The sequence below is a fragment of the Triturus cristatus genome, chromosome 3_2 (genome assembly GCF_964204655.1).
Source record: "Triturus cristatus chromosome 3_2, aTriCri1.1, whole genome shotgun sequence".
NCBI classification, from domain to species: Eukaryota; Metazoa; Chordata; class Amphibia; order Caudata; family Salamandridae; genus Triturus; species Triturus cristatus.
The window spans coordinates 407,373,270-407,398,802 of record NC_140584.1 but is presented as its reverse complement, the minus strand read 5'-3'; the positions used below and the strand labels follow the sequence as shown (position 1 = coordinate 407,398,802).

Here is a 25,533-nt window from a genome sequence, read left to right as displayed (position 1 = left end):
TGGGAGAAAAAATAGGCCCTACTACCAAAATAAAAGTGGCCCGATTAGCGAACCAGATAGCTGCAAAAGTAGCCTCTGTTGGAAATTCATCAGGTTTTGGAACTGTTCATCCACATTAAGTAGGTTTTTTGCAAGGTTTGTGAGGTTGCACACATTTGTATTTCCTGGAGGCAATGCTTGTGGTGATATCAGGTCAATGAACAGTAAAAACTGGCCCACCAGATCATTAAAAAGACCCACTAACAGCCAAAATACCGTCCACACACAAAGCTGTTAAGACAGCCCTTCTGGCTCTGCAAGAGTGTGCAACAGTCCAGTCCAGCCGTGATAGGAGCTGAGACATGTGCGTCCAAATTCAACTCCTGTAAATCAGCTCCCCACAGTAGCTGCTGCTCTTAGGTACATGTGCAAAAAGAACAGATGATGGACGGGATGCTGAACAATGCAAACATTCACCTCCAGTCAACAGATCTGAGTTTAATCCATCATTTCTTTGTCCACCAGGCCACCCCAGTCTGGACCCAACCGTATACCAATCAGTCTTGATCCTGCTCCTTATGGGAACAGTCCAGCCCGAACTGCCCGGCCAGGTCCTTCCTGGACCAGAAACAAGCACCCTGCGACCGGTTACTGAGTATCTCCCCTCATCAGTCCGGCTAGCTTGAAAACGGTGGAACAGTGAGCACGGGACCCATGTCTGGACGTACTCATCCCACATTAGGGTGACAAAAGCAAAAAGAACAGATGACTGATGGAATGTGGAACAATGCAAATATTCACTCCCAGTTAAGGGTATGCCAAGACGTGGGTCCCTTGATCACTGCACCACTGGATTGAAGTTAACCAAGCTGATGAGGGGTGATATCTGGAAACTGGTCCTAGGATGCTTGTTTCCGGTCCAGGGAGGACCTGGCTTGGCAGTTCGGTCTGGACTGTTCCCATGGGGAGCAGGGTCAAGAATGATTTGCATATGGCTGGGACCAAACTGGAGTGATACGGTGAGCAAAATAATGATGGAATAAACCATAATCTGTGATTGGGATGAGTGTTTGAAAAGTTTCAACACTCCGTCCATCACTTTATTTTGTGATGTTGCTCTTAGGTACATGGCCAGCATGATGCACCATTTAATTTTACAAGTCACACAGTGATAACAAACACGCTTACAAGAAAACGCAGTGTCCAAGCAGCTCTTATGCCTTTACAAAGCCGATTTGTATGCAAGTCCAGATGCATCTAAAATGTGCCTCTGGTGGTGCACTCCCTCAAAGACGCAACACATCACTTTGCAGTAATAAAGAGGTGCATGCATATTCACAAAGGGACGAATTCCAATTGTGCACCCCATAAGTTACACAGTCACGTGCACCAACAGCAGCAGGGTAGGATTGAGATCACAATTAGGTCCCGGCAATCGCAAAAAAGTGGCCCGCATATGCTCATCGCGCCCTTTCATGAAACATCATTTGGTTAGTCTCATTGGACTCATATTTAGAGAAAGGTTTGGTAACTTAAGCATTTTAAAGGTTATAGAGCCAGTAAGATTGGTGAAAACTAGAAGCATTGCATTTTGGCCAGGTGGGCAAGGTGAAATAAAATACAATACTCTGTCTGGCTAGGGCTATCTATCACCTGGCAATTTCTTAACTGGCGTGACAGGTATTTCAAACCACTGCCAGTATAAAAAGTTTGAAAAAATCACCCAGAATCAGTATTTTTACCTCTATATACTTTAAACAGTCCCTGTAAGGTGAAAGCACTTTAAAATGTGTTCTAAAGCTGCTTTATTCATCTGTGACTAATTGTTAAATTAGACAATGATAGAAAAGCCATGTTAAAAAAGAATGTGGACGTTTTTATATAAACCGTGCTCTTTGATTACCATGCTCCGTCCTTTGCAGAATCTTAAAATATGAATACATTGATTTATTTAAATTGCTTTTCTATAGTTTTACAAAGGATGACCTTGGAACAAGGGCAGTGGAGCAAATTACATGAGCAGCAATCACACTACACAAGGTCAAATTCATTTTCACTTTAGGCCTTGGGGAATTAAGTGATTTGCCCAGAATCACAGGATCTTGAGCAGGCGCCGGAGGGGAACCTGGTTTGGCTGTAATGGCACATCCTCCCTAGTTTAATTAAAGCTTAATAAAGGTTACCTCACAGCGATGCCTATGCAAATAGACACACTTCTTCCAGAAAAGCCTGAAAGACATTGGGGCTGAGGTGACAGCACGTGGCACCGAGTGACGCAGAGGCCATTTCTCTAACTCCACCCCTTCACGGCCCTTTACAGCCTTAGGGCGAGGGCCTTGCAGGGTAAGGGTCAATAAACAGAACACAGCTACTGCTGCTCTGGGGGGTGGGGGGTCAGAGGTGTAAATGGCCCTTGGCCGCAAAATCACCTGGTGCCCCAGTGAGGCTCCTGCATACTCCCCCCTCCCCCCACTGCCGCTCTACCATTGCCAGAATGTGATGACCTGGAGGGGGAGGGGTCAGGGACAAGACACTGCTTCTGGGCCAAACCAGCCCCGGAGGGGGCGGGGGGGGCGAGCTGTGCCATGGGTTTAGGTGTCCAACAGCCAGAGCAACACCTGCTCCCCAGTGAGGCCGGGTTCTCAGACTCCCACCTCACCCACCCACCATAACCTGAAGCGCGATGACCTGGCAGGAGAGGAATAAAGCAGGGCCCCTTAAAAAACACAGCCCACATGTCACCCTTAGGTAATGGGCCCATCACCCAATCCCGGATTGCCCACCTTCCCAATCCAACCCTGAGACAGAAAGGTGCAAGTAACTAATGATCACAGTGGAAAATCTCGACACCCCATGCAGAAGCCACTGAAGCCATGCTCACTGTGATGCCACTCATGGAGAGCATGGCACCTACTTACTTTGACATTACTTTAAAAAAAAAAAAAAGCGCAATTCCAGACAACTGCTCAATGAAGGACGCACTTTTTGTATTGGTCCGCCTCCCTACTGCACTATTAACAGCAGCCCGCTGTTACTCTCCAAATGATGGCCAGGGAGCAAATAAATATGAAAAGAATCTTGACACACCGCTGGCATATTCATGAGGCCCCTTATATTGCAACCAATACAGCCAAGTCAGCTCTCCTAAAATATGCATCACCTGTGTGTATGAGGAGACTTCGCATTATGAGCAGCTGCGGCCCGTGCAGATAAGAGCGGTGTGGCCCGGTGGGCCGACTGACTATGAAGAGGGAAAATTAATTAGTTATTTAATTTTTGCTCATCATCGTCCGTCAAAATCCCCCCCCCCCCCCCCCCCCCCACCCGGCCACATGGCCCCATCGCTCTTAAATGCATGGGCCGCGGCTGATTATGAGTTATTTGGGGGTTGAATATGCACACTTTTAGATATCAGCATTACTGCGCTTGAGTAAAAGAAGACACTATAGCGTCCAAAATATTGGCCTCCTCGAACGTTCTTATCACCTAGTAATGTCTGTATATGAATAAAGAGTCATTAAAGGAGCACTGGCAAAGCTAATTGGTATCACTTTTTAAAAGCACGCCTGACCGATTGGGTTTGCCTGTGCTGTTCCACATCAACAAAAAGAAAAACATTTATTTCTTTGCTTATGCTGCATGTGCGCTCATACTAGTTACGCGACCCCCAGCGAAAGAAGAAAAAAGATTGTTAAAATATTGATGACTAAGAATCAGTATATCTAATAATGAAAACAAATGAAGATAACTAAAATATTTTTATGAAAGATGTGCTTGTGGTATGTGACTCTGTTTAATTAATACTTAAGAATTGACAACAGGACTGTGTACAGTTCATAAGGAAATATAGAGTTCCTTAGATGTTAAGAGATAGATATATTATTTCCTCCTTGCGAACTTGCTTCTGTGTTGTGCTTAGTATTTCGCCCAGGTAAAGGAGGGTGATTTGGGTGACCCCCGATTTTTTCTTGATTTATGCATGTGCGCTCATACAGCATGATGATGTTTGTTTTTTTTAATTTAATGTTTAAAGTTAGCAGATGCCTAACTTGAAGGGGTAAATTTACAAAGATATAAAAAATGTGCGCAAAAGTGCATGTTAAGAAAAGAGCAGACAGACCAGCACCAAAGCAATTTGCAGCTGTGTAAAAAACAAAAAGTGACGGGGAGGGTGGTTGAGCAATGGAGAAGCTGAGGAGAAGGCCAATGTCACTGAGTGGTGGGAGCAGCTGGAGTATGGATGCAGAGAGAAGCACAGTGGGGGTTAAAATATATATTTTTGAAATTGGAAAAAAAGTATAGCTCTGGGGGCCAAGGGGAGCAATACATAAGAGGGGATAATTTACAAGGGAAGCAGCACACCAGGGAGAAAGCAAGAAAACACACGAACTCCCACGGTGTGCTACTAAAATAAAATGAAAGTAGTTCCATCTATGCAGACAATGGAAGGGCATAAGTCATCCAATCAGAACACAGAAAGGAAGAAACGCTCCAGAGGCAGGACAAATTAGGAAAACCATTGAATAAGAAGCGGGGAAATGAGATAGACAAGAAAGCCAGCCAATCAAGAGCAAGGGTGTGCCCCAAAGTCCACTGCATGTTTATATTGTACTGTAGTAGAGACAGTGGTTTTCGAACAGCTAAAACTTAAATGGAAAAAGCATGAGAAAAAAATCACTGTTTAGTTTTTTCAAGAAGGAAGAATTCATACTGATTCTGATTATGAACCTGCATGCCCTCAAAACATCATATTGCTGCTCATGTCAGGAACCAAAAGGTCCAATAGCCCGAACAATACAGTGGCCTTGCCAAAAAATCATTGTTAAGCAGACAGGTGCCAGCTCCACTAAATTGACCAACATGGTCATACTCAGTGGTAGTCACACCTAAGAGACAATGAGTAAATGGTAGCGGATTTTGATGTCGTGTTCATACAGCACTTGCATCAGTAGAATCAGTATACGCGAGTCTTACAGGAAGAGCAAAACGAGAAGGAGAGCAGTTGTTTGTAGATGCTATAAAAGCTTCTGTTCAGAGCTATAGAAATGTAATTTAGAGTTTGTCTCAGAAACCACTGAGATTCTGTGAGGGTTTATTTCAGCTGTGTGAAGGTCTACAGAGGATATCCAAGGCCGTCTTACATAATTTCTTGTTTCAGCGATGCATGGATGTGGGCTTATGAAAAGGTGGTAGAGAGCTCTGTGAAAGTCTGTGAACTATGTGAGGGTTTGTTGAGGCAATCTCAGGGTCTGCGAGCAATTCAAAAATCCATTTGGGAATGTGTAAGGAACCACAAAAGGGAATGTAAGGAGCTATATGAGGTCTATCAGGAGCTACATTATGGGCTTTCATGTTCTGCGTGATGATGTGGTGGATCTATGAGAGAATCTAAGAGCTAAATGTTAAGGATCTGTCAGGAGATATGGGAAGACCTTTTAGGCGATATATGAGAGTACGTTTGTGTGGGAAGGGGAGCTGTATGAGGCTTTGTCGTGGGCTATGTTGTGGTCTATCAGTTTCTGGGTGAGGATCTGGGTGAGTTGTTCGAGGATATGGTTGGAGCTGTAAGTTAGGGGTCTTTCAGAAGTTATGTCAGAAACTGTTCAATGCTATGTGTAAATGTGTTGGCAGCTATGTGAGGCTTTGTCAGGAACTATGTGATGATCTTTTGCAACTGGTGTGAGGATCTTTTTGGGCATGTGAGAATGTAAGGTGCTTTATGAAGATTTGCCAGGATCTACGTTGTTTTCTGGAGTGTACTTTGTGGGGATCTAGAGGAGCTGTGTGAGGATCTAGCCGGAGCTATAAGTTAGTTGTACGTCAGGAACCCTGAGTCTGTCATACTGGTTCACCGACTCTACCCCATAAGAGGCCTTCTTCATAGCACAGATAGCTCAAGCGTGCAGTGAGTGGCACTTTTCTGGTGTTGGCAATGTGGAGGCAAAGCCTGCTCTACTGCTAAAACTGGGCCTGTTTCGTGGCTCCAAACAGGACTCGCCATGCCAGCGCTGGTGATGTGGCACTTTGCACATGCCCGAAACTGTAAAAATAAGTGTGAAATAAAACACATGACCAGCACTGACCTGAAACAATAAACACCCCTAGAAAATTAGTTTCCTTACTAAAACATGAACCAAAATTTCTTGGGTACCTGCCAACTCATGTTCGCCTTACTACTGCAATTTCTGTGCTCAGAGGCATTTCTTTCCATTGGGGGCTGCTGTCCATCTACTTGTTTGGATTGGCTGGGGTACAGTTTCGAGGGCGTTGGCCCAAACCTTCTGCGCACCGTTAAGAACAACCAACTTAAGTTTCTGCAAGCCTCAGATGAAAATCCATTCATCAGGCAAGAAAGGTCTTTGATACACCCAAGCAAAGGCCTCATTTTTAGGGAGCGGTAGTGCATAGACTCACTGCTTACTGTCGGGCCTGATTGCAGGACTTCTCCTCCACGGAGGAGGAGAAGAAGAGCACCACTACCCCCAGAAGACTGCAAAGATACAGTTAGATTTGATGCTTGATGTCCGGCCACCAATCCACAGATTGCTCTGTATGTGACGGAGAAGAGTTCGAAGGTGATTTATGCTTGGCAATGTTATCAGATAACTTTGGACCGGTGTAATGTGGGTTCTATGGGGCATATTTAAAAGCCCTCAGCGCCACCAGAGCGTCACTTTTTTTGATACTCCAGTGGTGCAGCACCATTTTCCATATATACAAGGTGGCGCTAAGCCACATTGAATGGCTTAATGCTACCTTGTAAAGATGCTTCTTTCCGCCGTAGTCCTCTGCGGCACAGGGGAGTGCAATGGGTGTTGCTGTTGGCGTTCCACCGTAACACCCATTACTTTTGGACTCTGCCTCAGATTTACAAGGCTGAGGCAGCGCCAAAAATGAATGCATGGAATACTAGGCGTTAGAATGTTGCAATAAGGATAAATTATTAATTTTTCTTGTTTTTTGCTCTTTCCATTTGTGCTGCATTCTGCAGCACACATAGAAGGTGCAAATCATCATTATTGATTGTTTATGTGCAGGAAGGTATCCCTTCCTGCACATAAACAATCATCCCTGCAGCGCAGGCACTCTTGCAACATGGCGGCAGGGTGCCTGTGATAGCGCTAGGAAGCTTTTCTTGCGCCAGTGCTAGGGGAAACACAGGGGTGCGCTGTATTCTTGGGAATACAGCGCATCACTGTGTTTTGAAAATGTCAGAGGGAAGTGCTGCCAAATTTGGAGGAGCTCCACACTCCAACATTTTCTTGTGAATATGCCCCTTAGTTTGTGTGATGACCTTGAGTTTACTGCTATCAGTGAATGGCCCGATTCTTCAGTAGGTGCACCATAAATATATTTTTCTGATATTTGCAAACAAGTGCTTCCTTCCTATAATTTATAATCATATGGACCATTTTGTATTGTAATGCTTCTCTGTTGCTTCTCGTTATTTGTCCATTCAGTGGTCTGCTGGTAGGTCTTGCTTGCAGGAACATTGACTGCTGTTAAGAAAGAAAAGGCAGTGTGTAAATAAATATGAAAAAATGGGGATGGGGAAGCTCAAACTGTAAGAGGACAGAAGCATTTAAAATAGCAGTAACATTTTAATGCACTCTTTCTGCAACCTTTGTAATTAATGGATGAGCTGTTTTTTTAGGTTGAAGCCTACTGGTTAGCTACAGACATCTACAGGACATTCAGAAAGGTTCCATGGGAATGCATTCTGCCTGTTGCTTGCCATTGGCTTTGTGGTTATAATGCATATTTTCTGACTTTCTATTAGTTATCTTTATTTGTTTTAGACTGTCCAGCATGAGTTGGTCCCCCCCCAAGGAGCAAATTCTTTTCATACTCTCCTTGTATTCTTCCATGAGTGCTCCTTTATGTAAACAAGTCTGTACATCTTGTTCTTATCTGGTCACATTTTCTGTGTATTCAAAGACAGAGGTCAACTGTCAGGCTCTGTCTTGCTTTGTCTTCCGAGGGAGCTTGGTGTTTACTTTTCTTTCTCTGATTGTAAAGTGAGAGGATTTATGTGATAATCTTCCTATACACTGGAGGTCGGAAAGGTTTTTTTTTTTCAAGCACACAACAACATTTAGAGAACTGTATAAGTATTTCAGAATATATCAGAATTAGGACAGCACAAATGAAGCACATTTTTGTCAATTCTGAAGTGTGATGGAAACAAATACTTTAATATGATCAAAACAATCAATACACTAGGTGATGCCATTTCCACACATTATTGTTTGTGTGCTGTATAGTTTTATTAGTAAAAATGTATGTCTGTGTAAATGTAATGGTCATTTCAATTGAAAATGTGTTATCTGTAATGGCAGTGTTTTACCACACTATGCATACTCGACTCTATGCCACTCCACTCTACTATACACCACTCCACGCCACTGCACTCTACTCTGCAACATTCCACTTCACACCACTCCATGCCATGGCACTCTGCACCATTGCACTCTACTCCACTCTACACCACCCCCATCTTCCTCTTTCTTCTCTACTCTGCACCACTCTACTCTATGCCAATGCACTCTACTCTACACCACTGTACTCTTTGCCACTGCACTCTACATCACTCCATTCTAGGCCTCTCCACTCTACTCTGCACAACTCCACTCTATGCCATTCCACCCTACTCCACTCTGCAACTCTGCACTCTACAACTACACTTTATTGTAATGCATTTTACTCTGTACCACTCAATTCTACACCCCTGTCATCTACGCCAGTCCATAGTACACTGCTCTAATCTACTCTGCACCACTGCACTCTATGGCAGTGCACTTTATGCCACTGTACCCTATGCCACTCTACGCTGCATCTCTCCACTTGACACCACTGCACTGTGCAGCACTCCATTCTATGCCACTGCGCTTTATGGCACTATACTCTATTCTGCACTACTCTACGCCACTCTGCTCTATAACACTGCACTCTACACCACTCTACTCTGCACCACTCCACACCACTACACTACACCATTGCAGTCTAAACTATGCCACTGCATTTTATGACGCTGCATTGTATGCTGCTGAATTCAATGCCGCTGCACTCTACACCACTCCCCTTTTCGTCATTCCACTCTACGCAACTCCACGCCACTCTGCCCTTCACCACTAATGTTTAGCCATGCTGAACAGAAGCCACGCTGGTGTACAACATGGCTCAAACACATTGGCAAAGCCAATAGCTTTTGAATAGGCGACACCTAGTGGTTTTGCCAATGTTTGTTAAAGTCATGTTTTTGTTCAGCCATTTAAACATGTTTGCTGTGCTGCCTGTACAAAGTTCACAATTTTAAGATGCAACAATACTATAGGTACCAGTTCAGGCCCTTAAAAACAGATGTACACGTTAAAATCCCCCATAGAGATTTCAGCACATTTTTATCATTCTTTTCTGTCATTGATGCCATTTGTTGTTTGATTTGCTTCAGGCCCTCCGCCATTGAAAGCATTTCAAATTATTAGCCATTGACAATAAATAGGCTGCTTTTTCATTAGACTGACCATGGTCAATCTATTGAAAAGGTCTCAGAAATATGTTTTTAGTCCATTGCTGGAAAAGGAGCTGGGCAGGGTAATAAGTGCCAATATTCCTAAAATACCCTAATTGAAGTTTCTTGAATCCACCTCTATAGTTCTACAATACAGGTAATTGATAACCTAAATTGTGTTTCTAAGGGCGGTAAATTGTTGGAAATAGCTGGGCAAATCTCCCGTAATTTCATGACTGCAACACGTTTTCATCCACAGGAGGCCTGCTACCATTCCTAATGTATCTAATTACCCTGGCTTTCAATTTCTCAGTCGGACTCTTTTTAAGCATGTGCGTGTCATGGTGGAGTGAAGCCACACACAGTTCCTGGTGTGCTTTAGTGAGAGGTATGTGAATGTGTTTGAAAGAAAACTCTTGAAACTAGAGGTGGACTGGCCAATGAGAGGATCCTCAGTTCCTTGATGGGCCAGTATGTTTGAAAGACTAGTCGGGCTAAGTTGTTCGAATCAACAATAGATCACACTTGTGCCCACTACATAATTGACTTCACTCAAGTCAGGGGGAAAGGATCTGGCTAATAGCAAGAACTTCCAGCATTGGAACTGGGGAACTAAGTTCCAGTCTAGGTGCCGGCTCAACATCCTATGATTCTGGGCAAATCACTCAATCCCTCTGCCTATAAATAAAAATAAAAAATGAAAGTGTTCTTCTGTATCTGATGCTCATGAAAAGGGCTCCAATACCTTTGGGTCGAGTTTGGACTAAATAAAACTGCAAAATAGCAGAAGTCCTATTCAACATTCGTAGGTATTGCCTGTTGGGAACATCTCTCAATTCTCACAACCGACATCCACATCACAAGGCAGTGGAAGAATTTGGCAGCCGTGTTACTTGCCTCTGCACTCCACGCCACTCTACTCTACGCCACTCTACTCTACTCTGCACCACTCCACACCACTGCAGGATTACGGCAGCAGTAGTATCTACTTCTGAAAACTCAACCAGGACACTCCCAGCAGCGATGCTGGCTTGATGTCGATGTGACGTATGAAGCGTACAATCTGTGGGTTTGAGAAGGGCAGTGTCTGTCCATTGGCATGGGTCCCACAGGAATTCAGCATTCAATAACCATGGCAGAATGCGGTAATGTTGCTGTCCGGGTGTGATGAGCGCTGGAAAGGTTGAAAAGGGAATGGAAACAAATTACTAGATAATAACAGCGGCATTTGGCACGAAGGAGTTATCTCAGGGCTGAATTCATGCAAAGATGAAGGACACCAGGTGGAGGAGAACAAACAGAGCAAGGGCCATTAGGCAACAAAGCAAAATGGAAATCAAAGGTACGACTCTGAATCAATTAAAGTGACGATAATAACTTTTGATTCATCAATAAGTACAACTCTTATTGGATCAGATTCACAAAGCATTTTCTATAAAACGTACTCCTCAATTTTCAGGAACAAAGCACACTTTCGAATGAAAACATATTTTTGGAATAGAAACATATTTTTCGAATTGTCCATATTTTTATTGAGCCCAATGGCACTCATATATCAAGCTGAGATAACGATTAAAGGATGGATCCCTTCAGCACAGACTTAACCCGAGACATGCAGGCTGCATGCAGATAGTAAAATATTCTATTAATCCACTAAGCTACATTATGAGGTAAAAAGCGAGAGCGGCTTCACAATTTGGCCTGATAGAGCATGAAGCGAGGGAGACAGACAAATGAAAGACAGTCTATCGGAGTACAGAGTCCGTTTGCTTTTAAATATATTTTATTGAGGTTTTAAGGTTGGGGAGAGGAGTTGGCCTAACGGCTAGGGCGGTTGACCTCGAATTTGGGGAACCGGGTTCGAGTCGCGGCAATAACGCTGAACATCCTGTGATTCTGGGCAAATCACTTAATCTCCCCATGCCTAACAAAAAAAAAAAAAATGAATGTGTTCTTGTGTAACGAAACTGGTGCTATGTAAAGCGCTCTGATACCCGATACCGGGTCAAGTTCACGCTATGTAAAATAAAAAAAATGAATAAATACAAAAACAATTATCAAGGAGCAGAATACTATATATATAAGATAAACACAACAAGACAGTACAAATATGAAAAAATACTATAAGATATTAGGAGTGGCGAGTCCTTAACTAGAGAACATGCTTGAAGTAGCATGAATGCATGGCAACAAACTTGGGATTTTCTCCCCACCATTCAGAACATTATCCTGGATCGCTCTGTCTCTGGAATGAGGTTCATTCCCTCCAATGAGTGTCTGCAAATCATGTTCCAAAGCACCAACCCCAGGCATCTCCACTTAGAACCTGATCGCAAGAGCTTCAAACTGGTGCTGACCATAACACTGTTCAACTGTGCAAACGGATCTTTGCAACTCTTACATGTTCGATCAGTCACCTCTGAGGATCTCAGTGCGCTCCACCTCTTTTTTCCTTTATCGATACTGACACTAGGCGGGCCTAATTACGAGTTTGGCCGATGGGTTACTCCATCACAAATGTGACAGATATCTCGCCCGCCGTATTGCGAGTTCCATATTATCTGATGGAATATAATGGAACTCGTAATACAGCGGACGGGATATCCGTCACAATTGTGATGGAGTAACCCATCCACCAAACTTGTAATCAGGCCCTTACTAGGGTCTGAGGCAGACACCTGTCAACACAGCTACTTTACAAAAACACACAAATAACTTTTCAAAACAGAGAAGAGCAAATTTCTGAGCTGAGTACATTCACATGCAGGGATGCACTGTAAAAGATTCTGACCAAATCTGAGCACAGGAAAGGAGAACCTCCTACCACATCAAGAACTTTTTGAATGTGGATACTGAATATGGTGGGTACATTTCTAGTAGCAACTGTAGTGACGCTGTTGCACCGTGCTGCCATGGCACTGGAGATCAACAGATATTATTTCTCTAAAGTGGCTATCCCCATCAATTAAACTAAATTTGGTGACACCTCGGAAATCAGTGTGGTGGAGGCCACCGTCAGCCATTTGGCCAAACTGCTGGCTTGGCCACTACTGTGCTTGACGGCTGAGCCACCAAACTTAAAATCAGAGACATAGAGTATCACCGTAGTCTAATAGTAAGGGGATAGGTGCTTAAAAGAATCTCCCATGAAACATCACAGAGATATTTTGGTGTGGTCTTTTTTGAAGACTTTTATAAACATTATTTTGAACATTAATTCGCTCTCTTTTTGCTCCTGATGAAGTTGGATCTGGTCTCTGTGCTGGTGGTGGCTTTTGTTTTCCTTATGGTGATTGGTCTTTACTATGAATGTATACCTTAGCACCAGTATTTCCTAAAGATTTCTCAGGTGCAACACAGATATCAAAGTCAATCAATCCCTGGGCTTGATTTAGAGTTTGGTGGTCAATTAAAATCTTCCTGTTGCATTGAAAAAATGACAAATACGAAAATCCCTATAATGTTGGAGATGCATCTAGTGAATTCTCCTCAGTATTTAGATTTCTTCTAACATTTTGAGGTTTTTTGGTTTACCAGAAAATGGAGCGATGTCCTAAGAAAATAAGGAACATTTGAAGATCTCAGAAAGCAAAAGAGTGCCCATGTCTAACAGTTTGTGCGAGTGCTTCTAGGCACACCACGGGGGAAATGACTACGACGTTGATGGCTGCTTTGAAAACAGAATTGTTCGTGGTGCTTTCGAAGAGCTCTAGTCTGTTTTGGTTTGAAGGCAGGTTGCTGCACTCAAAAAAGGGAGAAAAAAATGGTTCCATCGACGGAAACTTCCAGAATCCATGTTATAATTATAATGTGTAAATGTGCACTGTACGCCCTGGCTAGAGATGGAAAATGTTACTGAGCAGGTGGTGCCTTTAAAGTTATGCACGCGCCTGTGCTCAGCTGGCAGCCATGTTAGGAATGATGCCACCTTCTACTGAATCTCATTGGGTCATGGACATTTTCATTACACCCCGCACAAAATTAACTCTGTGTGCTTGTAGATAGTGACCTTTATTTTATTTCAGCCCAGACTCAAGAAATAACATGTTTACACTGATTTTCGGCCAACTCTAAGTAGTCAACAGATACATGGATATGCAGATATTAATCTGATACATTACATACGTGTCAGTACGTAAATTATAGGAGCAATTATTATTCCTCTCAATAGTGTTCCTTTTGCCGACCTTGGAAAGATGAAAAGCTAAATCAAGTGTGCTGAAAACAAACCTGTGATCAACACACATTGGTTCACCCCTGTGCATCTGTTCAATGTCTTTGTGCATTATTGCGGTTACTTTGCACCACCACCACATCTCTATGAGCGCATTTTACAAACTTTTGCACACTTTTAGAGTGCGGTGCGACGCGTGACTTAAAGTGCAGTGTGGTCTTGCTGCAGAACCGCCCTTCAAAGGGCACAACCCATTCACATCCACTGACTGGTTCCCACTCTAGTTGACGGCAGCTCTCAGGCACTCAAGGACTGCGAGAATGTAGCTCCGCACTTCTTCCATCACTGTGGAAGTGGAGGGGGGTCACTTAGGGCCTTATTATGAGTTTGGTGGTGTGGGAGCGGGACCGCCTCACTTCTGCACTGCCAAAGCCATGTAGGAACCGCTCCCCAGATGAGGAATTTTCTCCTGGTTTGGTGGGCGGTATTTTGGTGTTCCCAGGACAGAACTTATGAAATAGGCACCACATTGGGAGCCTCAAAGGCAGTACCTGAATGGCATGGACTGCTGCAGTCCATGTCGTGCAGGTACTGGGGTGCATGCACCAAGCAGCTAGCGGAAAACTTTGTGCCTCTTTTGTTGCTAGGGGCCGATATTGTGGTGCAAAACCGCCCCGATAACAAAAACGGCCCCCAGGGGGCTAAAACCGGCTCCTATCCTGGCGGCCCACCAGGGAAATGCCCGGTACCCACTGTGGGCATTTCGGCCCTCCCGCCTCTACCTAAGAATGATGTGAAAATTAAAATCACAGTGACAATGGACGTCTTGATACGCCCTCCTGACGGTCTCTGGTTAACTCCTTTCCTGCCACCCCTCTTATCATCAGCAGTTCGAACCTCCATTGGGGCCAAGAAAATTATGTAACACAATGAGGTGCTCTGTGACTATCAATGGGTGCTCCTGTTGTTCTGTCAGTACTCCCTATTGACTATTTTGCAAAAACATAATATAACTATTTAAAAAACATAGTGACAATGCACGTGAAATTGTAAACATTATTGTGACTAATTGAAAAGGCCTTACACCTGGCTCCTCCAATATCTTCTTGATGCTGGCAGTTAGAGGTGGGAAAAATCTTTCAGTGAATTTCAAAACATGCAAAATTCACTCCTTTTTACCTCCTGCGTAGTGGAATTAGGGTTGCTCCACTGTTCAACAGGCGAAAAAACACAAATCCCGGAACAGTTGCTTATTTGAGGACTGTGAGGGGGCAGGCAAAATATTTACCTTAACGATAATTGCATTGATGTACATTATGTGACCTTTAACAGTGCCCTTGAAAGACACTTCCCCAGCAGGGAAGCTTGTTCTAAGCTCTTGTCTGCATGGTCCTCCAGGTGCTCTATGAGGCAGGCGCCGTGCATTTGCCCTACTACTGGGGAACCTGCTCTAATGCACTATCTCATAGAAACATCTAGCTGCAGAGTCCTTATCTTAGAATCCTCCCCAGGCTCCAGACTAAATCTGGGAATTTTTTCAGCAGTACCTCTGCTCATTGGTAGTGGGCGTCGAGCGACTTTGTAGTGACGTCGTCTCCCGACTGTCACATCATCGGAGTCCATATAAGCCCTCCCCTGATGCGCTGACGTCTGTTCCTTCTTTTCCATGCTAAGCAATGCGGATCCGTACTGCAGTTACTCCTGTCCTTTCTCGGCCTACTTGACGTTTTTTTGTCGATGTGGCAGTGTGCCTTTTTCTACCCATTTTCAATGTCCTTGGGGTTCAAGCGTTGTGAGTCCTGTGAATGACAAGCGTCGGCCACAAACCCTCACTCAGTTTGCATGTGGTGTCTGGGTGAGCGCCATGACTCCGATGAATGCGGCTCTTGTCGTCAGCTCTGACCGAAGGCACGAAGAGAACGTCGCATGAAGCTCCTTGTGGTGTGGATATCACAGTCATTGAAGTCTTCTTGCCGTACTCGGTCTTCTACATGCTCTACAGACCAACCCCGCATCTGTTCTATGAGCTGTTCCCGCTTTCTTCATTCTTCTCCGACGTCCGGAGGTAAGACTTGGCATAGGCAGTCGAAGTTGCGGCACCTCGCGCCTTCGTCGCCTACCACCGGTCCACACTTTTCTGTTGGAGAATCAGCCCTGCGCCTCCCCACCTATTCTGTGGCCAGGGCGACTTTGACAGAGAGGAGAAAATATTATCAGTCTCTTCATTCCATTTTTGGGTTGTCACCTTACTCTGGGGCATCCTTGGCCCCCACAGAGGTGCATGAGGTTGTGCCGGTGTCCCCAACGATGGTTTCTCCCTCTGATTCAGGTTGGCTTCTGGTTTCTGATACCATAGTGACGCCAGTGCACAGCCCGTCAAGGCTATCACTGTTGGCTCATGCTTCTGGTCTGCCAACTCCAATGTCGGCATCAGGCTCTTGTCTGCTTCTGATGGTGGTGCTATTGATGCCCCTGGATGCTCCTTACGATGTTGAGGTGTCGTCTTCTCAGTGTCAACCAGCTTTGGTTACTGTGTCGGGTGCAGCACTGATGGAGTCAACCGTCTCAGACTCTTTTCCTTTGCTCTCTGGGGCCCTTCCTCCAGTTTATCATTCTGAGGACCACAGTTGTAACGATATTGAGGAAGTTGTGGTGCGTCCCCATTCCATTTCAGACACGGTTCTACCCTCCATGCCGTCCAGCTGGCTACTTGACTTGGGTGACACCTGTGGCTTCGAATCTTCTCCAGTCTGTTGTCTCCTCCTGGTTTGGCTATGGAGGCAAATTCTGCACTGGTGGACATGCTCAATCGACTTTTGGTTGTATTGGGTTTACAACTTCCTTCTGTGGAACTGTCAACAGACCCTTTACTTGGCATTCTACATCCTGACCAGTCTAATGTAGAGACTGTCCTTCCTTATAGTGAATGTATTTTTGATATGCTGTTGGGTGCTTGGGCTAAACCTGAAACAGGGCTCCCTGTGGATCGTGCTATTTCTCACAGGTATCGACTGACCCCGAAGGATACGACCTGTCTTCTTAGACATCCATCTAATCAGAGCTTTGCGGTACAGGCTGCTCTAGCCTCCCAAGATATTGTTTTAATCCCTCCTGTCCCTCCAGAAAGAGAGGCCAGGAACATTGATGCTAGTGGTAGGCTTATTTTTTCTTCTTTTAGCTCTGCCCTGTGATCTCTGAACACTTCTTGTTTTCTTGCCCGCTTCTCCCATGCCTTGTGGGACTCAGTGGAGCACTTTTTACCCTCCCTTCCGGAGGAAGCCCAGAATGCTCTTGTTACATTGGTAAGAGATGGGCAACAAGCTGCCAAACCTAGCACCCACTGTGGTATGGATACCACCAACTCTTTTGGTCAGGCTATGGCCTCTTTCATATCTCTACGTCAGCATGTATGGTTGAGTTCTTCCAGGTTTTCGGAGGCTGTGTAAATTACTTTGATTGAAATGCCCTTTAATGGCACCTCCCTTTTTGGCATGCATGCTGACTCAGCTTTACCCCGGTTCAGAGATAGTCATGATGCTGCTGAGTCTTAACTCTGTTGTTGTACCAGGTTTGTCGGGACAATTTGTTTACCCTTGTTTAGGCTCTTTTCAGCCTTCATAGGATGAAGTACTTTACTCTCTTTCAGGGTGACATCTGGTGTGGTGTTCCTGCTTGCTGCAGGTGCTTTTCTTGTAATTTATGCTGTCAGTGACAGGTTTAGTTTCCAACCATCTGGAACATATCTTACTTTGCGGCCTTGTGGGAGCCTGTTCTTACAGCTTCCTTTTGCCGTTTGATTTTTTTCTCTGTGAGGTATATTCTGTAATGTTGTGCAGATGAACTATAGCCTTCTTCCCTGTTTTTCTGGGACCTTAATTTGTATCTTTACAATACTGGTATGCAGTTCCTAATGTCTAGAGCAGGTAGTAGTGTATGATCAGAAGCTCCACATAGTGGTTTAGAGTTGGAAATCAGGAGAAGAGTCGCCTCCTTTCAGAAAAAGACCCTCACACACCCAGCCAGCTAGGTGTCTTGCTTCATCATCGGGTCTGCTCCTTATCGGGTCGGCTCTGCAATACCCGATCCGGCACCACCCGAGATGGGGCTTTTTTGGCAGAGATCTTTTTCCTTATGCCGTAGGGTGTAGTGCGTGTGAGGGCCCTAGATCAGTGTAGGTGATAGTGATGTGGATTAAAATAGGGAATGGAGGTCCACTCAAAATAATTTTAATGACATGTGGCCACCACCCTAATTAAAAGTAAAAAAGACGCGTATCTTCACTCTAAGGATGTGAGATTATACGCTTGTGACATGGGTCAACATGTTTCTTGCCCTTATATCAATTAGATGGCAATTCTTCAGGACCAACCAGGCACTGCCCGGACCGGCTGAGTGAAGGATAGGACAGAGGCCGACCCGTTTCCTAGGGAACTGACACTACACTTTAGTGTCTACACCAGCCGGTACTGATGCTGTGCGTCCATGACCGTAATTGGGTTGTTTGTAGATCTACAGGTCCCACATTTTTTAGGGTGCTGTAAGGGTGGTCATTACCTCACCTCACCTAGTTGTTGACCACTACCAAAAGTGCAGGTGGATCAAGTGCCAAGAAGGCCCCATCTTAGGTGCCGGATTGGGTATTGCAGCGCTGACCCGATAAGGAGCAGACCCGATGATGAAGCAAGACACCTAGCTGGCTGAGTGTGTGAGGGTCTTTTTCCGAAAGGAGGAGACTCTTCAGATTTCCAACTCTAAACCACTTTGTGGAGCCTCTGATCATACACTACTACCTGCTCTAGACATTAGGAACTGTATACCAGTATTGTAGAGATATATAAACGGGCATGTATGCTGGACCTGAATAAAGAATAGCCCGCACTTCCCCCTTTTGGATTAACCTTACCTTTTATGCCTTAGAGACATTTTGTGAGCTACCTATACACTTAGTATCCCTTGTAGGGACTTCAACTTCATCTTTTCTCTTCTTCTTATGCCCATATGGGGGAAAATGGTACTACAGCCAGGCAGACTCTTGCCTTGGTAACGTTTTCTTGTGTGAGGCCATTTTCTACTTAATCGTGCTCCTGATGCTGTTAATATTCAGCAGTTTGGTGTTCTTTTTATCTGTTTTTATCCTTTAGGTGTTCTTACCTACCTAATTAGGTTACAGCCACTTCTGTTGCTTCCTGCGGGAGTAGGGGGGACGGGGTTATACATATCTACCATTGCATCTGTGAGGTAGCTGTTGTGTCTGGTGTTCTTTTCAGTTCTATTCCCCTGGGACACCAGTCCCTTTGGTTGTTTGGATCCATGTCTTGGTATCCTTCTTTCACAGGTTTCCTTTTCTTTCCTGTATCTTTCTTCCTCCTCATAGGTGGAAATTCTGTTCTCTTCCTAACAGCTCTGTATGCCACTCCTGCCTTTTCGTGACATTGTTTTTCTATGTGGCAGACTACACTCTACTTTTTCCCTCCTCCCTTTGGGAGAGGCTCCGTTTACCCCCTTGTTTTGGTGGGGGTATTTAATTACTTTTTCTTTGGGCATATCCTGTCTTCTTTCCAACTATGTATTTGTGCTGCTTCTGCACTGTCATCCAATGTTGGGGGCTTTTATCTCATCCTGAGGTTTGTTCTCCTTATACTCTGTACCCCCAGTTTCTGTCTCAAGCTTTGGTTAAGTTCATAACCTGTTTCTCAAGTTTCCATGGAGCGTTGGTCAGATTTCTCACCTGTTTCTCAAGCCTCCATGGGTTGGGCAATGTGTGATTGTCTAAATCAACTAGATGTTGCCCTTAGTCTCCGCCACTTCTTTTGTTTCAACCTGGTGGTCTTCTTCTTCTTCATGGTGGACTTCCACATGCTGTTTATTCTTCGTTTCACCTGTTACCACGTACTGGCACCCTTCCTCGGGCTGTGGCAATGGTTCTAGGATGGTTACCCTTGTTTTCATGTAGTGGGCAATGCCTTCCACTCCCTACTCTTAGTTGGCATTGTGTTGCTGTTTTCCAGCCTTGTCTTTCTGTCTCCACCTCAGTTACTGTCCTAACTTCTCCTTAATGATGGTAGGATGTATTATATCTGTCCTCCCTTGGTTGCCTCTGTTCTTGGATTATCCTTCATTCCTTCACTTCTTGTCCTCCTGCTCTCTGACGGAGGACGCAGGTTACCTGCGGTGAAGTAGATATACTTTGGCTTACCCTGTATGACTTGTGTGTCTACGGGAATTTCTATGGTTTTTATATGCACATTTATCCTTATATACATTTATCTTTGGATGTATATGTCTCTGCATGTATATACCTATTGTTTGAATGGATGTCTGTTACTTCAGGAATATACATGTGTGTTGTGCACATATGGTCATCTGGCCTTTTATACGGTGTACTTCTCTGCATTTTACCTACACCCTTCTTGGTGACCTTGTTCAGCATTCTTGGTTGTACTTGTCTGTTTTCTTCCTCCTCTTCAGTGAGTGTCTCTGTTACATTTTTTCAGAGGATGCCTTATATATCTTCAAGGTTCTCAATGTAAGAATGGTTACTTTTCCCGTTCTTGTTGTTTTGCCAGCGATGTTCTTCAGCATTCATTGTTCTCTTTCTCTTCTCTCCATCATTCTATCATTGGAGGTCTATTTTTTTTTAATCTGTTTCTCAGGATAGTTTCAGCGACAATTGGTGGGTGTTTTTTATTCATTGTATGTGTTGCTGAGGCTGGCTGTGCTGTGTATGCCCCTTCCATTTGGTTTTAAGCCTGGACTCCATGGACTTTTGTTCTTGGTCCCTGTGCATTCCCTAATCTTAGGTTGCATCCCCTTTGGGGCTGCCGCTTTTACTGGTTCTATACTGTGTTCTCACGGTATTATAGCTTTCTATTCCCTACCGGCATCGCATAGTCCTTCTTGGACATCAGTCCTTTCAGTGAGCATCTTGCTTCACCTATCACTTTCGGATAGTCTGGTTGCTTTATATCTTTTGGGCCGTCTTCTCCTATTTCGGGATCCTTAGTGAGATCAGTTAGAAGCCCCTCCTCCAAGAACGGCATTGCTTGAGTATCTGATTCTAAGATAAGGAATCTGCGGCTAGATGTCTTTATCAGATGGATAAGTTACTTACCTTTGGCAACGCCTTATCCGGTAGAGACAGGATCTAGCCGCAGATTCCTTATCGACCGCCCCATCCTCCCCGCTTTGCAAGCTGAGGGCCCTCTTTGCATACTACTACAGTTCTTTCAATCTGTACTTGTTGATACAAGTTTTTTCCCTATTTGGCACACTGTTTCCAGAGTCTGTTTCTCTAAGTCGCTCCGCTTGTTGGCACGCACACAGTCACAAAAGAGACTGACGTAAACACATCAGAGGAGGTCTTATATGCACTCCGATGAGGTCACATTCTTGGGAGACGACGTCGCTACAGATTTGCTCGATGCCCTCTACTGACACGTAGAGGTACTGCTGAAAAGATTTACGGAAGGATTCCGAGATAAGGAATCTGCGGCTAGATCCTGTCTCTACCAGATAAGGCGTTACCGAAGGTAAGTAACGTCCGTCAGGGACTGAACAGTGTTATTAACTTATTAGCATTAGTTAATTACACTGTCCAACGTCTAACAGTGCTGGGCCGCATGAAAATTCCTCATTCCTCCATGCATGGAGTGAGGAATTCTGGTGTTGCAGGACATTCTACCTGTCATTTGACTTTTTTTTTTTGTAGTTTGTAGCAGTTAGATGTGAAACCAGTAGAAATACACAGAATTGCCCTAAGTGTGAATGCCCTTACTGCAAAACAAAAAAGGAAGGAAGGTCACCTACCCCTACTTCCTCCTCTCTGTATGGTGGCGAGCCTGCTCCAGGAGACACTCTGTCCGACTGAGTGAGGAGTTAGGCTCTGGAACGCGGACATGAAAGCAAGGGAACGTCTATGGCGGGTATGGCTGGCCATGTGCACACAATACAGTTGGGTGGTGAGCAACAGTTGAGTGGCTATCAATAGTCTAGTAGGAGCAGTGGAACTGGAGCCTGGGGTTTTTTGGGACATACTGCACCCCAATCATGACTATCTCTCACTTTAACTGGGCGTTAGGGTGATCCATTTCGATTGTTTGCATTCGGACCTACCCCTCGGCCCCCTTACATTCTCTGCAGTAATTACTGAAGAGTATTGAAAGGCGTCGAGGGGTATGCATCAGTGCAGATTATTTAAGGACGCTGAAGAGTATGCACTGTAAGTGCATTTGGTATTGCTATGCATACCCCTCAGCGCCCTTACATACTCTGCAGTGACCACTGTAGAGTATGTAAGGGCAGCGAGTGGTATGCACCCCTGTGCATACCCCTCTGAGCCCTTACATACTCTGCAGTGATTACTGCAGGGTATGTAAGGCTGCAGAGGGGTATGCACTCTAGTGCATACCCTTCGGGGCCTTTACAAACTTTACAAACTAAGCTTTATTTAGGCTAAGTACATAAGGGTCTCGAGGGGTATGCACAGCAGTGCAGGCAGTGTTTTTTTTTCTAAATGGCCAGAAAAGAGAGCTGTCCCTCTATGTTTAAAAATCATTGCAGATTAAAGCTTAATCTGCAGTGTTCTTTAAACACAGAGGGACTGCTTCCTCTTCCAGCCCTGTTTTAAAACCAGACCCTCCAGATTAATTCCACCGGCGAAGCAGTGGAATTATTACTAATTCTGCGTTACAAGAGTAACCCAGAATTACCAAATTCTTCTAATTCTGCCAGGGGGATTTAAAATTCCACCCATCCCAACACACAAGGATGACTAAAAAATAAAAAGGATAGAGAATAGAAAGAAAAATAAATATTGCCACAGTGAAATATTGGCACACCAACCCATGGCACAGATTTGCACTGCTTCTTAGGTCGATCTGCACATGTGACCAGGCAAAATGCCTCCACTCACAATGCAAGAAAAACCTCAGAGAGCATGTGGGTGGCTGACCCAACGCCCCAGGCTGTTTGTTGTGGTGGGAAGAAGCAATATATGATTGACAGATGAAGAGACCAAAGGATGAAGAAAGCTGCACCAAGGCCCACCCATCTATGTATAAATGTATGTGTTTTTTAAGAATATTTTTGATTACATGAGGCTGGTCAGAGGGCTGAAGCTTTCACTAGGAAAAATCTCAAAAGTGTTACAGTATAAAAATTAAATATGCCAAGCATTATTAGAAAGAACTCTAACAAATATAGGGAGACTTGGCAAGTATCAGAGTCAGGTCGGGCTCAGGAAATTTGCCAGCCTCCCTTGACATAACGTCAGGTCCTCAGCAAGAACAGCCTCCATAAGGAGCTCCCGCTAGACACCTCATTCCAGAAAGACAGCAGATGCTTTGGCGCCTGCAAGCCTTTCCATGAAAGAAAATGCTGATTTTTCTTTAAGCTGTGATTATTTTTGCAGATCTCTAGCCTCACTCTTTCACTTCGATTTCTTTTTGTTTTGGCATACCTCCTCTCTGAGTATCTTAGTTTAATAAGGGATGACGGGACGGTGGCATTGCACTCTTAGCCTCTTTGAACTACTGGCTTCAAGGAATAACTGCAAAGAGACACTCTGTGCTAGGAAAGTACCATAGAGTCCCCCATTTAAAGACTTCTGTGTCAACAGATCTAGGTGAGTGGTGGCGAGGAGTCTAACAGTTAACAAATGACCTCTGAGGCTAAGCTAAACTAGAAATCAAGGCTGAGTCTTAACAGATTCCTCTCCAACCCTTCAAGACATTTTAAGGCTCTCACCTCTAAGACATGTCTAAACACCCCTAAAGGCCGATCCACCGTGTTTAACTACAGAAAACGTCTCTTTTTTTATTTGTAAGCCTCCCTCCAAACATTTCTCAAGAGGGCAGCACAGTGTTAGTGGAAGCCATCACTTCTATGGTGACGTAAGCATGCTTTCTCACCCTCTTGATCAACCACTAAACTTCAGTAGGCTTCCTTCAATGTTCAGTCATCGGTTCCTCCCTTCAAGAATTAAACATTTAAGACCACCTGACGAATCCCTGACCGTCATAATGTTGTCTGAAACTAACCTAGAAATGTCTAGCATTTGAATGAACACCTACTTGTCACTAATCAGGTACAATCTTGTTTTCCAGAGCATCCAGTCGCCAGCCGGAAGCAACAGCGACAAAGGACTCGACACAGAACAGAAAGGCAAGATCCTTCCATTGTAATAGGTGCGTTGTGGTCCCTTCCTGTCCAATCAGATGTAAAAACATTTGTAATATTCAAATATGGGTCAGCTGAACACTGCATAATCATCATGTAACGCTTTGGACCAATATATCAGTGGCAAATTAATGAAAAATCTGTTGTCGTGTTTTCAGTGTCTTGAGGTTGGGGTGACATTTGCCTGTTGGAGAGCAGATAATTCACAGTTTTTTGGCTGGATTTTAATTATTGTGGGCTGTCCTTGTGTATGTGATTTGGCGGCAAGTTAGGGAAACCAATGTTGACAGTACTCAAAGTGAGGCTAAAATAAATGTGGCTAGTTGAGGAACAGTGTCTATATGCAGCAGGGTTGTATCAGTGCGAAAAGCGGGAAGTGGGTGCTCTAGATCACTTGAACATTTTTTGAAGTTAGCTGAAACTGGCAGGGTGTCGTGCTGGACAAGCACACGTGTTACAGTTAGATGCAGGGTGGCAGAAGGTTCCATTGGCATAGTCCTCCACGTGAGAACACCTGGACTTCCCAAGTAGCCATTTCAGCCCTGTATGTGGCAGCCATCTTTGTCCAGGGAGCGGGGCCGTCAAAAATGGATGAATGCTAACATTCTCTGTGTGGGTCCAAGGGGGTGCATTCATGAATGGCTGGGAGGATTGTCTCTGGTGTCCTGAGACTGATTCTTCCTTGAAATGTAGGCAGCTAAACTGAAAGAACGGAGAAGGAATAGGTGAATGATGGCCTGCTTGAACAGTCTCTGTTACGTACACTTGAATGTTTGTGATGATGATTTTGCAGTGAAAGAATTGCTGTGCATGGTGTTTGACAGGGTAGGATCAGGTGGAAAAAGAAATTCACTATACAAAAGGGACTAGGAACGCATAGAGTCCAGCATACAAACTCCCAACCAGGCTATGCAAATCCAAAATGTATGCAGTTCCTATGAAAGAAAATATAACAGAAAAGTGGTCAGTGGTCAACTTAAAAACCAGATCGGGGATATGGCTGCTCAGAAGCAATGGCCCTCACACACCCAGATGGGTGTTATGCTTCATCATAGGGCAGCTCCTTGTTGGGCTGGGCCTGCAATACCCAACAGGCCCCTCGAGGGGGCTCTTTACCAGAGATCTTTTGATTTTTCCATTGTAAAGTATGAGTGGCATTGCTCTGTGTGTGTTTTATTGTAGATTGGTGTGATGTGAGTATGAAAATAACTAAGATGTACCCTGGTGTATTTAATATGTGGGTCCCCTTTTTATAATAAAAACAGTGAGTGGCTGGAGGTGGATCTAATGGTCCAATCCAGTTGACAGAGTTGTGTAAAAGTAGTTCGACATGTTTCTTGCCAAATTAGTGTGTGTGTGTTTGGCGTTTAGTAACTGCAAGGTGCACTTAGATCTACAGGGACCATACCCTGTGGGCACCAGCTGTCTAAGGCACAGATCAGTAACCTGCTCAGGGCTTTAACAAGAGGAGGGGGTCAACCGCTGGGCGGGTGCCATGCTCGAAAATAAGGCCCCGGGTCCAACATTCACGCCCTGTCTAGACCCCCAATTAACTCTGCTCGCTCTCTTTACTGCCACTGTGTTTACTTTTCGAATACTTGTAAACTTACTACATTTATGTTACCAACAGCGTCGTGACGTGCTAAAGGTGGCGTGGTGCTAAGGCAAACACCACCTAAGTAAACAGAGCAGT

General features: G+C 44.5%; 1 protein-coding gene across 1 annotated transcript in view; it reads left to right on the top strand.

The window, feature by feature from the left end:
- The window catches only part of COL8A2 (collagen type VIII alpha 2 chain), a 446,392-nt gene that overhangs the window by 161,366 nt on the left and 259,493 nt on the right, over positions 1 to 25,533 (top strand). The window contains exon 2 of the mRNA XM_085647968.1: positions 23,768 to 23,848. The gene's annotated coding sequence lies outside the window, so the exon portion shown is untranslated. The remainder of the gene's footprint in view (positions 1 to 23,767; positions 23,849 to 25,533) is intronic.